Below are 12,027 nucleotides of genomic sequence, written 5' to 3'. Positions count from 1 at the left end.
TAGCTTCAACTGCAATGTTTTGAACGTCAGGGAATGTGCAAGTGAAAATTAGTTTGTGATGGCCATGTGGATCTCAGTTTCTCTGCCTGAATAATAGGGAGAGGAGTGCAATATAATTGCCTTGAGAACTTTAAGGCAGAAAAAGCATGGTCGATGAGGAGCAGTGGCCGGGATAAAACATTTCAGGAGTTCAATGTAGTAAGGATACAGGAGTAATATGATTAACTTTGCAAGAACATGAGGCCATTATAACACTAGGGGAAACAGATTGGCCCATCACAATGAATTTTCAAATATTGTAACTGATCTAGAACACCTTGCACGGCTGCTGTAATTACGAAAAAAAAATGTAGCATTGTCTTAAAAAGACAGCTTTTTTTGTTTGTTTACTCTGCTATGGCACTGTACACGTTATTACTATTACTTTTTTTTCTTTTAGAACAGAAAGTCACCATATGCCTGGAGATTTTACATCCCCTTCTTGGTGTGCTCCCGATATTATAGTGTACACTGTACTGATATATGAACAGTTCGAAAACATTAACATTGTTGCTTGGTTTATTACCCAAGTAGACCGGCACGTAACGACTGACTAAGGAAGCAGGTGTGTGAATATGCACACCCTGTATCCAATCAACTCCTATTTCAATCAATTTTGTACAGACCTCCATATATTAAACTTTAATGTAACAAACCGTTTTACTTTGCAGAACTTATTTGGTGTGCATATAGAAATCTTCAATTTATTTCTGTTTATCTGCAATTTCAATTTAATGAAACCATAAATTCTTCTAAAATTTAAATGAGGATATGTGTTGCATTTGAACTGTAAATTCTATGGATGTACAAGCGCTTTTCGGGAGTAAGGCTTCACGATTTCCTTCCCAAGTTTATTCGACATAAGGACAAAATTCTGCAGCAAAGTACAAAACGACCACAGGCCTCAATGCGAGGTATCCTCAGTGCGAGGATACCTCAATGCGAGGTATCCGGTACAGACCGATGGAAGAAAACTTACAAATCACAATAGCACACATTCAGGCGAGTATGTAAACAGGCGAACTAAGCAGGGAACAAAAATACAGCACTGCTTTCATAGGTCCCGAATGATCAGAGTTTCGTCACAGTTGGTGCAAGCACGCATCCGCAGATAAAACGGGCTCCCACCGTGCATTGCCCAATACTTCGAGAGCTGACGCCTCCACGACCACCGGGTGAGGTTATAGCACTTGCTTCTGCTCTGATCGTACAGTGTTCGAATGATGTCGCGACAACGCAAGTACTTGCAATAGGGGCGACGGCCTTTGCACATGTGCATGTACATGCACATGTTTGCACATGTACTAACCAGCCAAACAAACTAACCACGGCACCGAAGACCACTTAAATCGAAAATACAACACAGAAACACCTCGAAAAGGTTTCGCCATAGAGAAAGGTTACACCCTGTTTCACAGTCGCTTACAAGAAATGTCCAAATGCACTACCGCCGCTTTTTAAAATATCCTACGGGAGCCAAGCCAAATCAGCATTAGTTGGCTATTTGGGTGAACGCAACGCACCCGTTCGAACCATAGAGTTTCTTACAAAAATTACTAGGGCGCTGTTGCTACGGGAGCTGCAACGAGAACGGTTGTCCCAGCGTGGGAATTATGGGAAGTACATGGATTTGCCTAAACTTCGTCCTCTTTGGCTTCAAACGGATTTGTGAATTTTGAAACTCATCATTTTCAACAGCGTATTCCATAATAAATAATTAAATAAACATCATTAAAATTGCCCTACGGCAGGATTCGAACACAGGGACTCTAGCACAGAAGCCTGATATTGAAACCATTAAGCCACGGATGCATGTATCGACAAGCGAATGAAACGCCCTTATGAATTTATCGTAGCCATGCCAGTGCCTTGAGACGCTTGTGATGTGTGGTGCGCGACGTGGTGCGGGGCTCGGGACGGTCGAGAGCAGACGACGCTGAGTGCACGCGCGCCGAGCTGGAAGGAGGAAAACGACGACGCCGAAGAGCACCCGGCACGTGAACGCGCGGCGCAGGAAAGACAACAAAAAGAAAAAAGCAACCAATTAGAAAAGACCACGGGGCGTCAGGCAGCCAATCAGTAAATGCCAAATCGGCCAGACCACAAGAAAAAGCGTGGTGCGCCGGCAGAACGGGGGCGACACGCAAGAGGACACGCAGGGAGACGCCGGGGAGACGCCAGGAGAGTCCCAGGAAACGACGGCAGGAGGAGGTCAACCACCGGAGTGGGCGTTGAAGACGGGCCGTCGGGTTCCAGACCCGAGCCCACCAGGACTTCACCCGCCCGGGGCCTCCTGCCAACCTGTTCCTGTGCGTCGCCCGTCTACCTGAGCGTGCCGTCAGCTCCTCAAGGCCGGTGAGCTTTTGCGCCAGTGGGCAGGACGAGAACAGTCGGGCTTCGGGCCTGAGTTCTACGACAGCTGCCCGGCCAGAACGCCACCCCCGTCTGCCGTGCCGCCTGCTGCCCGAGGCCGGCGTTCGAACTTCAGCGCCGTGGGCGAGAGGGGAGCAGTCGGGCTACGGGCCCGAGCTCTCTGCCCGGCCAGAACGCCGCCGCCGTCCACCCAGCCGCCAGCGTTACCTCGCCTCGCCAGAGCTGGCGCGCTCCCGGCGCCCGGTCGGTCAACCTACGCCACGACCTTTGGTGAGACCGGCGCCTCTCCTTCTGCCAGCTCGTCGCCGCGTTGCCGCGTCGAGACTGCGACGCGTCCCCGCCCTCGGGGCAAGCCCGGACTCGCGCCCTCGCTAAAGCCCTAAGTGTGTTCCTTACTGCTATGTTTTCTTGAATGTTTATTTTATGCATGCTTTCCGTGTCGTTCTATTTGCTTTTTGCCTTTTTTATTTTTGATTAAAGTCTTTGTGTGTGTTCAAACCAACGGCTTTGTCCTCAATTGGGTTCTCGGAGGCTCCGCCTAAGAGAACCATTAAAACATTGAGAACACGAACCTCTCGCCCCCACATTTGGGGTCGTCACAACGCTTGACGCTTGGCGATTGAGCTTGTCCACCTGGACAAGCTCAATCGTTGCAATTAATAGCAATTGTACGCGTTCCCGGCGTTTTCTGCACTTCGAAGATGATGATGATGATGATGTGTGGTGTTTTGTGGCGCAAGGGCCAGGTTTGGCCAAAGAGCGCCATGAAAAGTGGTAATGTTGAAGATGTTTTATGGAAGATGTGACTTGGCTGTAATGTGGCCTAAAAATAGTCGCTGTAAAGTGCGTAAAATTTACGTGCTATAAAATTATGGCGATGATTAATGACAAATACTATGAACATTAAAATCCATCAGGAGAATGATGCAAAATAGAAAATATTTCAGATAGTAAAATTACTTGGAGCACTGCTGCCTCGCCAGAGCCCTTGAAACACAAGGGCCTAAAGGCACGTGCTATACCAAAGAACTATCACAGCGCCATCCTCTGAAGAGAGGAGACGCTACGAACATGTGGGGCTAACAACATGCAACACGACATCTTTCAGATAACTTAGGACTGCGTTGGTGTCAAATAGCGGTTCTGGGCCGAGTAACATTACTGGATGAAGGGGAATGTGCTGCCGGTATGCTAAGGGAAAATGTTTCTTTCTTTCAAATTCGGCTTTCCGGCACTCCAGGAGGACGTGGAGGACGGTAAGCCTCTCCTCGCATCTACCGCAGGTTGGAGGGTCATTTCCGGTGAGTAGAAAATTATGGGTGCCGAATGTGTGTCCTATTCTGAGATGACAGAATAGGACATCTGTTCGGCGTTATTTTGTTACAGAGGGCCAGAATCCTAACTGTGGCTTTATCACGTGGAGCTTATTACTTGTTTCCGCGTCCCATAGGCGTTGCCAATGGTTCCGTAGTTTCCTCCGTAAGAAGGGCTTCAAATCTGTGACAGGAACTGCAGCGGTGGGATTAGCAGAATGCGATGCAACTGACGTGGCCATCTGGTCCGCCAGAACATTACCTTCGATGCCCCTATGACCTGGCACCCAGCATATGATGACATGCTGGTTAGACATATACGCTCTACAGAGAATGGAATAGAGCTCAATAATTACGGGGTTTCTGTGTTTACAGTGTGATTTCAAGGCTTTCGCGACGCTTAGGGAGTCTGTAAATAAAATTGTTTTTTGAATATTTGATTTTCTGATATGTTTCGCAGCCGACAATAGCACATGGGCCTCAGCTGTAAATATACTTGTTTCAGGGTGCAGTACACCGGATTTCGAGAAGGATGGACCAAAGGCTGCGTAGGACACCCCGGCATGCGACTTAGAAGCGTCTGTGTAATACTCTGTGCACGAGTACTTGTACTGGAGCTCCAAGAAATGCATTTTGATATGCGTCTCTGGCGCATGTTTAGTGACCTCTACAAAGGATGTGTCACACTCTATCAGCTGCCACTCCCAGGGTGGTACTAGCTTAGCTGGAGGCATTAGGCGTTGTTCGAGAACTGGGACATCCATTTCCGCGCAAAGTTCTCTTGCACGCAGTGAGAAAGGAAGTCTCATAGAGGATCTGTTACGAAAAAGTGTTTCACACGTCAAGTCGTTAGCGGTTGTGAAACACGGATGTTCCTTATTAGAGCGAACCTTGAGAAAATACGTTAAGCTGATGTTTGTTCTCTGAAGATGGAGTGGCCACTCATCTGACCCTACATATACGCTTTCAACAGGGCTTGTCCTAAATGCGCCAGTGGCCAGACGGATACCCAGATGGTGAACGGGGTCTAACATCTTAAGTGCGCTCGGTGAGGCAGAGTGATATACTACGGCACCATAATCTAACCGTGATCGAACAAGGCTCTTGTAAATATTCAATAAACACTGTCTGTCGCTACCCCACGTTGTGTGGGATAGGATTTTAAGTAAGTTCATTGTTCGAATCATTTTTCTTTAAGATGTTTTATGTGAGGAATGAAAGTAAGCCTGGAGTCAAGTATAACACCAAGAAATTTGTGATCTTTGTTTACAGGAATTTGTTGTCCGCCCAGTTCTACACAAGGATCTGGGACCAGGCCTCTCTTTCTTGTGAAGAGAACACAAGAACTTTTGTGGGGGTTGACCTTAAATCTGTTTTCGTCTGCCCACTTGGAAACCTTGTTCAAACCCTGCTGTACCTGTCTTTCGCATACTGTGAGGTTGCAGGTTTTGAAGCCTATTTGTATATCGTCTACGTATACGGAATAAAAAATGACAGGCGGTAGTGAAGCACGTAGTGTGTTCATCTTAACGATAAAGAGAGTGCAGCTGAGCACGCCTCCCTGGGGTACACCAGTTTCCTGCGTAAAGGGACATGACAGGGCATTGCCGACTTTTACACGGAAGGTACGATTGGACAAATAGCTTTCAATTATTTTCAACATATTTCCACACATGCCCATTCCCGACAAGTCTCGCAGGATCCCGTAACGCCATGTTGTATCATATGCCTTCTCCATATCGAGGAATATGGAGAGGAAATACTGTTTGTGTACAAAGGCATCGCGAATATATCCTTCAATGCGCACAAGATGATCTGTTGTTGACCGCCCTTGTCTGAAGCCACACTGATAGGGAGCGAGTATATTGTTGAATTCAAGGAAGTGTACGAGTCTGTGATTAATCATTTTTTCAAAGAGCTTACACAGACAATTCGTAAGAGCTATCGGACGATAACTTGCTGCCAAGGAGGGGTCTTTTCCGTGCTTCAGGACAGGAACCACAATCGCCTCTTTCATTGTAGATGGGAGGTATCCCGCAGCCCACAGAGTGTTGAAAAGTGTAAGTAGTGTAAATTGCGTGTCAGTATGTAAGTTTCTGATCATGTCATACATGACTCTGTCAGGTCCCGGTGCAGTGCTTTTGCATGTATTCAAGGCAGCTCTCAACTCGGCAATACTGAAAGGCCGGTTATAGGGTTCATTCTGTCTGGATTTTCTAATTATTGGCTAACATTCTGCTGTTTGTTTATATTTGCGAAAGGACTGAGAATAATGGGTTGAGCTCGAGACGCTCTCAAAGTGCTCCCCAAGTGAGTCTGCCTGATCTTGCAGGGTATCGCCTTGTGTGTTTACCAGAGGGAGTGATTGTGCTTGTCGCCCTATTATCCTAATAACCCTGTTCCAGACTTTGGCCTCATCTGTGTACGAGTTGATGCCCGATAAAAACTTCTGCCAGCTTTCTCTTCTGGCCTGTCGGCGGGTTCGCCTGCCTTCGGATTTTACTTTTTTAAAGTTAATAAGATTCTCCGCAGTGGGAGAGGCGCGTAGCAACTCCCACGCTTTGTTTTGTTTCTTACGGGCGGTCCTACATTCGTCGTTCCACCACGGGACGCGTCGTTTGCATGCGAGACCACTTACTTCAGATATGCATTTAGATGCTGCATCTATAATGAAGGCTGTAAAATACTGCACAGCAGCATCAATTCCTAAAGAAGAGATGTCATTCCATGAGATGCTAGTGAGAGTTCGGAATTTCTCCCAGTCGGCTGTATCGATTTTCCACCTAGGAGCCTGAGGTAGATATTCGCATTCGTTATATGTTCTTAGGAGTATGGGGAAGTGGTCGCTCCCGTAAGGATTGTCGTTAACTTCCCATTCAAGTTCGGGCAGTATTGACATCGAAGAATATAGATTGCGCTGAAATATATGACAATAAGATTTATATAGCCTAATATACAAAGCTACAAGAACATCTGAATCCACAAGCACGAAGATCAGACAAATCCATGTACTTCTCATCATTCCCATGGTAGGACAAAAACTGCAGCGCCAGAGTTCCCTCTAGTAATTTTTGTAGGAAACTCTATGGTTCGAACCACCGGGTACGTGCAACGCCGGCCCAAATATAGCCACATAGCCAACTCGCCCAAGTCGACGCCAAAAATACGGAAAGGAAGAAACAGGGCCGCGCCCAAGTATTAGACTACCTCACCAACAAGTATCTCCCCGTGGGCCCAGTGCAATCTCACGGCTCCTACACCGGGGCCCCCAACCCCCTACTGGATGAAGACTTTAGTGTCGCTGAGATCCACGCCGCCCTGCATAAATTAAACAGCCGTTCTGCCCCTGGGCCCGATGGGGTCACTAACAAAGCCCTCCGTAATCTGGATGATGCCTCCGTCACCCACCTGACAGATTATATCAATGACTGCTGGCGTAATGGTGCCATTCCGCCGGCCTGGAAAACAGCAAAGGTCATCCTTATTCCGAAACCTGGCAAACCTTCTAGCCTCGATCATCTTCGCCCCATCTCACTAACCTCATGTGTGGGAAAGGTTATGGAGCATGCCTTCCTCACGCGAATTAACACCCATCTGGAAGACACTGCAGAGTATCCTCACTCTGTCATTGGCTTCCGGGCCCACCTGTCGACCCAAGACGTCATGCTACAACTTAAGCACCATATACTAGAAGATAGAACACGTACTACTAAAGCTATACTCGGCCTCGATCTCGAAAAAGCATTTGACAGCATAGCCCATTCCACCATTCTTGACCGCATCTCACGCCTTAATCTCGGTGCGCGCGCTTATAATTACGTCAGAGACTTTCTGTCTAATCGCATGGCCCTCCTTTCGGTGGGGGATCTCCGCTCCGACGCCCAGACTTTGGGCAGCGCGGGAACTCCCCAGGGCTCCGTTATCTCCCCAATGCTTTTTAATCTTGTCATGATCAATCTTGCCAAGGAGTTGCAGCAAGTGGACGGTGTCACTCACACCATATACGCTGACGATATAACCATCTGGGCCCACAAAGGCTGTGACGGCGAAATAGAAACGGCACTACAATCCGCCATTGAAACAGTCGAGACCTATATCCAAGGCACGGGGCTTCGCTGTTCCCCTGCGAAGTTCGAACTCCTTCTCTACAGGCCTACTCTCCGTGGCCGCCGTCCAAAATACTCCACCGCTAAACGCCATTACGAAGACATTGCGCTTCATCTCATGGATGGGAGCCCCATACCCCTAGTCACCAATATCCGTGTGCTCGGCTTGCTCATAGAGGCGAACGGAGCGAATGGCATGGCCCTCGCCAAAATCAAGATGAATACAGCCAACACCATGAGACTTTTGAAGCGGGTCTCCAACCGCCGTGGGGGTATGAAAGAGGAGAATCTGCTCCGATTAATCCAGTCATTCGTAATTTGCCACATCCCCTACGTTGCTGCGTATCTAAACTGGTACAAGGCTGAACCCACCAAGATCAACATACTTATACGCGGTGTCTATAAACAAGCCCTCGGCCTCCCCGGTAGCACCAGCACTGACCTCCTCCTTCAACTAGGCGTCCACAACACACTGGACGAACTCATCGAGGCCCAACGTCGCTCTCAGCTGGAGAGACTCACTCTCACAGCGACGGGTCGCCATATCCTCACCTCGCACGGTATCACCTACCACCATCAACACGGCCATAAGCACCAGATCCCCTCCACCATACGAGCTTGGATTCACGCCTATCCTATCCCCAGAAACATGCACCCCGAATACAACCACGCACGTCGCACAGCACGTGGCACGGTTCTCACCAAATCCCTTACTCGCCACGACGGTGTGAGTTTCGTCGACGCCGCCGAATATCCCCACGGTACCCGCTTTGCAGCCGTCACCACGCGTGAAGGCTCTCTCCACCGTGCTATCAGCCTAGTAACCCCACACGCTGAGGAAGCTGAAGAAGTGGCCATCGCGCTAGCCACACTCGACCCAACATGCCATACCATCGTCTCTGACTCCCGCTCCGCCATTATCAACTATATCAACGGCCGTATTTCACACCAAGCCTTGCGCATCTTGCAACAAGCGCCCCGCTCCACCGACCATCAGGTTACACTCGTCTGGTTCCCGGCTCATGTAGGCACCGTCCACCCGCACCTCCCCAACCTCAACGAGGTTACCCACTCCCTAGCGCGAGGCCTAGTTAACCGCGCGGGAGAAGGGGAGGCTGGCCCCACCGGTAGGGATCGCCTGACACGCTACAATGATCTTGTGAAGTCCTTCTATACAAACTATCCCGAGCGCAGGCTACAACTTTCCGCCTGCTACAAACCAATACTTACCCCTCGTTACAACTTTACAACAAGATCTACCCAGACATTTACCCCAATCCCACGTGCCATATCTGCAAGACACAGCCAGCCACACTTCCACACATGCTTTGGGACTGTACACACCAATACCCCGACACTAACCCCACGACCCTCTCGTCGAGATGGCACGCAGCCCTGCGTAGCCCCAACCTTGACGACCAACTCTGGGCGACCCAGCAGGCCTGCGAGGCGGCGAAGAGGCAACACCTCGACGTCCCCACGTGGGAGGCCTAGGCCCAGCCACCATCTCTTGCTGGTTTCAATAAAGTTTATTCAGTCAGTCAGCGCAATTTGGCTATACATACCAAACCTGGCAACACTGTCGACACGTACAAAAGCGTGCGCAGAACGTTTTGCAGCCGACACTAGGGTGGCTAGAAGGGGAGGTGTGAATACCGGCGGCGCAAACGTGACCCCACAGCGCACCGATGCCGCGGGGCGGCGCTGTCGACCAAGGCGGGGTAAGCACGCAGCCGAAATGAGCGCCTCGCCAGCCTCGCGTCGGCTGCATCTCTACCACCGAAGTGAAAGTGAGCCCGTTTCGGGTATCGCGCGCTTTCTGCGAGCTTCAAAGAATGAATCTTTATCATGAAAACAATGTTATGTCAGCCCGCATCATTACTCCTGTGAAATTTTACGGGCCCAGTTCGCACTGTATCGAGATTCAAACGCGTTTTGTCTGCGCATTTCGTGAGCTGGCTTGGGGTGTAAGGGGCTAGTGGGGGGCTTCGAAAGAATTTCGACCACTTCGGGTTAACGCGCACTGACATCATACGGCACACGGGCGCCTTGCATATCGCCTCCCTGAAAATGCGACCGTCGTCCTCGAGATCAGCAGTCAATCACCCTATGCGTAAGACCTGTAAACTGCAGCAGACATTACCTGATAAAGTCTGGACGTATTTACAAACCACTTTTTGTCTGCTCTTGCAGACCTGTAGCATGTCATTTTGACGCTCATATAAGCAATTTAGTATGATTGCAGACAGTGAAGCAACAGATCTGGTCATGAAATCGTTTATTTACAAGTGAAGAAAAAAATTTACAACACACAAGGTTTCAGTGTTTTCCGTTTCTTCTCACTGCTCTGCTGATTGACACCTTTAAGCAAAAAGTGAATCCTTATGAGGCAATAAAAACGTATAACTGAGGCTGTCAGGGTAGCAGAATGGTCTAAAGCAACCAATCTTTGACATTTAACCAATTGACTGCAAAATCTCGGCCACAGCTTTGGCATGCTAGCGTGTTACACTGAATTAAAAATTAGGGGGTTCTACGTGCCAAAACCACTTTCTTATGAGGCACGCCGTAGTGGAGGGCTCCAGAAATTTTGACCACCTGGGGTTCTTTAACGTGCACCTAAGTACACGGGTGTTTTCACATTTCGCCCCCATCGAAATGTGGCCGCCGTGGCCGAGATTCGATCCCACGACCTCGTGCTCAGCAGCCCAACACCATAGCCACTGAGCAACCACGGCGGGTGTCACATTGAATAAACGAGTGAGTTTGTTTTCAACGGCATTGTCCAGCTTATAGAACGATTCTGAGGGATATAAAAGGCCCTCAAGGTCCCACTCTTTGGATGCCTCTGATGGAAGCTCTCTGGGTACAGGGGCTCTGGGTACAGCCACTGTACTCTGGGGATATTGCCTTTATGGTGCTTCGCAGTCTTCACAATGTGTGGGCAAAACACGCATTTCTCGCCACATAACCTGCAATGTAATAAACTAGCCGTGCGTCGCTGCGGTGCTCAACATAACTTTGGTGGTCCACAGCATCTCGCCCTCGAATGACGGTATGTCGGGAGGAACATTCCAAAACAGGCGACGAGACCAACTGACAGCGGAGGGCGCAGGCCAGCGCGGAAGTACCACGCCGTAATAATACCACGCCGCGAGCAGCAGTGCCACGTTCCCCCTGGTGGCATCGGTGCGCAAGGGGGTCACGCGCGCCCGAAGGAAAGCGCCGCCGGTATTCACACCTCCCCTTCTAGCCACCCTAACTGTTCCGTGTAACCCGTCTTAAATTTGGCATGGCAGTGGCTATTTTTCAAAGGTACATGGAAGAACTGTTGCATGGAATTGATGCTGTTTTTGTGTTCTTGGATGACATCTTGATCGGTGGAAGGGAAGAGGCACAGCACCATGCTCGTTTGCAAGAGGTGCTCAAAAGAATCCCATGAAGACGGTCTGCGACTGAAAATTGACAAAGGTCAATTTTGTGCTCAGGAAGAGTGTTACTTGGGATTCAGCATGAACTCTGCCGGTGTGCAGTCGACAGAAGACAAGGCATGTGCTATTACGCACGAGGCACCGGAGCCGACATGCAAAAAGGAACTTCAAGCCTTTTGGGGAGCTCTGAACATTTACAAGTTTCTTAAAAGAGCAGCTCATGCCTTGGAACCACTGTACCGGCTGTTGGACAAGGGTCGCGAGTGGCGTTGGAATGGAGCCGAGGCAGGTGCATTTCGTTCGGCGAAACATCTGCTGCAGTCATCGCATGTTCTTGTGCACTATGATGTCAACAGGCCTAGTGCTGGCCTGTGAAGCGTCCCTGTATGGACTGGGTGCTGTGTTGAGACATGTGGGTGAAGATGGCAGCAAGAGACTGCTTGCAAATGCATCGAGTACTATGAGCGCGGCAGAACGGAATTGTGCCCAAACAGACCGAGAAGCGCTCGCCATCGGCTTTGGCATTAAGAAGTACCATCAGTTTCTGTAAGGGAGGCATTTCAAAATTGTGACAGACCACGAAACTCTCTTAGGACGGTTGCACCATGCCAAGCCCATTCCCCAAGTGCTATCACCACGGGTGCTGCACTGGACTCATGTTATCAGCATATGACTATGGAATCGTATCGACCAGCGGAGAAGCTTTCCAATGTTGACGCATTCAGTCGTTTACCACTGAGGGCCAGTAAGGCAGAGGAAGAGGAG

The 12,027-nt window shown here is 49.4% G+C and overlaps 1 long non-coding RNA gene across 1 annotated transcript in view; it reads right to left on the bottom strand.

The window, feature by feature from the left end:
• The window catches only part of LOC129387963 (uncharacterized), a 137,024-nt gene that overhangs the window by 31,848 nt on the left and 93,149 nt on the right, over positions 1 to 12,027 (bottom strand). The window lies entirely within an intron of this gene.

This window comes from Dermacentor andersoni, chromosome 10, assembly GCF_023375885.2.
Source record: "Dermacentor andersoni chromosome 10, qqDerAnde1_hic_scaffold, whole genome shotgun sequence".
Taxonomy (NCBI): Eukaryota; Metazoa; Arthropoda; class Arachnida; order Ixodida; family Ixodidae; genus Dermacentor; species Dermacentor andersoni.
Note: the sequence above shows the minus strand (reverse complement) of the source record. Positions and strands in the feature narration are given on the sequence as shown.